This window comes from Somniosus microcephalus, chromosome 5 (assembly GCF_052327205.1).
Source record: "Somniosus microcephalus isolate GS21.2 chromosome 5, FLI_Smic_1.0, whole genome shotgun sequence".
Taxonomy (NCBI): domain Eukaryota; kingdom Metazoa; phylum Chordata; class Chondrichthyes; order Squaliformes; family Somniosidae; genus Somniosus; species Somniosus microcephalus.
Window position 1 is genome coordinate 268835566 of NC_140991.1, and position 3835 is coordinate 268839400.

The 3835-nt window shown below is 60.2% G+C and overlaps 1 long non-coding RNA gene across 1 annotated transcript; it reads right to left on the bottom strand.

Annotated features, from left to right (window-relative positions):
• Positions 1–312: 312 nt before the first annotated feature.
• LOC147117713 (uncharacterized) lies at positions 313–3613 on the bottom strand. Its single transcript, XR_015078507.1, has 2 exons — positions 1775–3613; positions 313–1615 (listed from the first exon to the last, which is right to left on the bottom strand). It is a non-coding gene; the product is annotated as an uncharacterized LOC147117713 (long non-coding RNA).
• Positions 3614–3835: the final 222 nt, after the last annotated feature.

Genomic DNA, 3835 nt, shown 5'->3' on the forward strand with positions numbered 1-3835 from the left:
CTCCCAATTTGTGGTGGTTTGCTGCATGCTACACAACCTGGCTATCCGCAGGACTCAGGCACTGCCACCTGACATTGGAGCAGCACCTCAGGAGGAGGAGCAGGAGGAGGAGGAGGAGGAGCAGGAGTACGTTCCCAGGAGGGAGCGACCAGGGCTTGGGCCGCGCGACGCCACCTTATTACACGGTACTTCTAAGCCCCCTGTCAGGGAATGCCTTGGGGCCATGAGGGAAGATGAATGCAGCCGCTCCGCAAGCCCTCAGCCGGCGAAGCCAACAAACACTAAGAAGAACAACCATGGAGACTGCATGAATAAAGATAACTATTTATTACACAAAAATGAAAACCCCTTCCCACATGAATCCCCAAAAACAATCATCGGGCCCCACAAAAAGCCCAACAAACGACTCACTCCCACAAAGTGGGGAGGAGTCACTCCACATTTGAACAACCCGGGCCTCAACCTCGGCCTAGCGCAAAAAATAAGCCCACGAACCAAACAACCATGGGCAAAAGAAAGATGGCCACCGCCATATAAAATGAAAGCTGGCCACACCCTCTACTGAGTGGCCCGCGAGGGCGAGACCTTGCCCAGCCTTTTGCCTCCTCTGCCCGGCCTGCTGCTCCTTCGCAAGCTCTGCCCAGTGGCTGCTGCGAGGCTGGGGGAAGGCGCCGGAGGCTCAGATGTCCTTCCGCCACATGCCGCTGGGGGGCGGCCTACACGGCCTTTGGGCCTCGAGGGGCCGTCTGCTGAGTGGCGCACCTGAGCCTGGCCAACATCAGCTCCAGCCGCTTGCCCTTGACGCCCCAGTGGGGGAATGGCGGCGACGGATGGCGCAATGTGGGCCAGCTGGCGTCTGGGATGCGCTGGCTGGTGCTGTGGTGCGCTGGCACTCGGCCAGGCCCGCACTGCAGGATCCGCAACAATCAGCCGAGGGGCGGCTCGCTGGGATGCTCCAGCGCGGCGGCTGCCCTGGCGATGCCTGCCTGAGACAGCGCGTGTGGCAGCAGTGAGTGCCCCTGTTGTCCTGGTGTGCGCCCGCATCACACCCGCCAGGGTCTTGACGGCATCAGCCAGCATGCGGCCACTCGCGGAAGTTGATGCCCCGAACTCGCGCACACTGGTCGCCAGCGACTCGATGGCCTCAGGCATGCGCCCCACCACGCTCATGAGCTCCGTGTGGCGCCGGTCCGAATCCTCGGCCATCTTATCCAGCTTCCGCGCCTCCTCCGAGGTGAAGGTGTCCGGACTGGATTCGCGACTCTCCCGCTGGGGAGGAGGGGACCGAAGTAGGGGGACCGAAGTAGGGGAACCTTGCCACGTTGGTGGCGGAGAGTGTGCCGATCAACAGCACTCCCCTCTGATCCTTCCCCCCTTTGGGGGGAAGGCCGCGGGCCACGCGCACGGCTCCTGGGTGGCTGGACGCCACTGGTCCCAGAAGCTGCATTCCCCTGCGACAGCTCGTCCAGGCACTCGTCCAGTGAGGACGTGTCAAGCATTTCGTCCTCTCCTGCGGGACCTGAGTGTTCCCCCGATGGTCCAGCTTGCTGTTGCTCCTCCTCCTCCTGCTCGGAGGGGCTGTCACTGGCAGCTTCAGGGTCCTGGTCGTCACCAGCTGAAAGCAGGAATGCACAAGAGTAGCTTCAGAGTGAGGAGACGGCGTCAGCGAGGGAGTTAGGACTGGTGGCATTCAGCGCATTGGTGGGACAGTGGCAAAGGAGGTAGCTCGGATGCGCAAGTGCGACGCGAGAGGGCCAAAAGGCAAGGTCCTTACCATTGCCGGGCAGTGGAGGCTCGGCTACTCCGCACGCTGTGGGGACGATCAGCCGGGCTCCCATGAGCACACACATGCGCTCCTCCAGCCGAGTGAGCTTCTGCAGCTTGGCGCGTCCTCCCCTGGCCCTGGCACGGGCCTGGCGATTATAGGCAACTTTAGCCTGCAAGAGAAAGGACGGGCTGTAAGTGCGCAGTGTAGCCCTGATGTAGTGTGCACTGCCTCCCATGGTGGAATAGCTTGGCCAGAGTGTAGCCCTGATGTAGTGTGCACTGCCTCCCATGGTGGAATAGCTTGGCCAGAGTGTAGCCCTGATGTCCTGTGCACTGCCTCCCATGGTGGAATAGCTTGGCCAGAGTGTAGCCCTGATGTAGTGTGCACTGCCTCCCATGGTGGAATAGCTTGGCCAGAGTGTAGCCCTGATGTCCTGTGCACTGCCTCCCATGGTGGAATAGCTTGGCCAGAGTGTAGAGTGCAGAATGGCCAATTGATGCTCATGCCTGTCCCAATGCTGCTGGCTGAGGGCTGGCCATTAGGACTTTGAGCTCCCTTTGCCCATCATGTCAGGTGTACATGCAAGAATGAGGAGGAGACTGGAAAGGGTACTCACCCTGACAATCCTGGTCAGGTCGTTGTATTTTTTACGACATTGTTTGTGGGTCCTGGGGGCATCGCCGGTGAACGTCACCCTGTGGGCGATCTGCTTCCAGGCTCTGGTGTAATCGTGGTGGTTCGGATTCCTCCCACTCTCTGGGAACAAGATCCTGCGCCTCTGCTCCAGAGCTGTGACCATTATTTTCAGATCACCCTCTGAGAAGCGCAGGGCACGCTCACAGGCCTTCTCTGGCGCTGCCATGACTCCCTGGGGCTGAGCAGCAGTGTTGAGGCCTCTTTGCAAGGCTGCAGTGTGCAGGGCGTGGCAGCAGACCAATTCGTCCCTTCCCCCTTTAAGAGCTGGTCGGCGCCACGGGGTCTGCTGTCAATCAAAAAATGACCGCACCCGCGCTGCGCCCCGCCTGGGCGCTATCCCTCTGGACCGCCGGCTTAGCGCCTAAAGATAGTAGTGGAACGCCTCTTTTAGCGCTCCAACAACCTCTTAGGGCGAAGCCACTGACTTTCCGGCAACGGGGCGCAACTTACGGGCGGGCGCTAACTTCGGGCGGGCGCTAAGGTTAGCGCCCCAAAACTGGCTATACTGAAATTCTAGGCCTATAACTTCTAGTTTTGTGGTTATTGAAGGCACATCACTGACTCTGTTTGACTGCAGTATGTTTTTGTAAATGCCCTGCTACTGCTTCCTTAATGAAGGACTCCAGCATTTTCCCAACGACAGATGTTAGGCTAACTGATCTATAGTTTCCTGCTTTCTGTTTCCCTCCTTTCTTAAATAGGGATGTCACATTAGCGGTTTTCCAATCCACTGGGACCTCTCCAGAGTCCAGGGAATTTTGGTATATTGCAACCAATGGATCCACTATCTCTGCAGCCACTTCTTTTAAGACCCTGGGATACAGGCCATCTGGTCCAGGGGACTTGTGGGCCTAGAAATTGAGTGCCCTTAGCGCCGATTTTGCGGCGCTAGAGGGCCTAGCGCTGCAATTGGCGCCGGCGCCGAAATTGCCTGGGGCCCTTCCGCCGCGGTAGACCGGTAGCGCTGCGCCGGCACCGATGACGTCATCGGGGTGCGCAGCGTCCCGGTTGCCATGCCGACGGGCCCCAGCGCCGAAATTCAGTTGCGGCCGCCTCGCCCGTGGCAGCCGCAACTAAGACTCTGGCAACAGAGTCTTACAAGTCTTTGCGCCGGCGCATTAAAGGCCCCGCGGCGGCCGGCCGCTTTCCCGCCGGCCGCCTGGCCGCAGCTCCCTCCCCGGACTTCCCCCCCCCCCCCCCCCGGAACAGAAGCAAGCCCGGCACTTGTCCGAGGTGCCGGGCTCATTTTTAAAAAGATTTTCGCGGGCCGCGGCCGGGTGCAGGCAGCTCCTCCTTAAGGGAAGGAGGTCTGCACTTCCCGAGCCTGCCGCACCGCATCGGGTGCCGCAGCGCCGGAATTGCGGCGCGAAA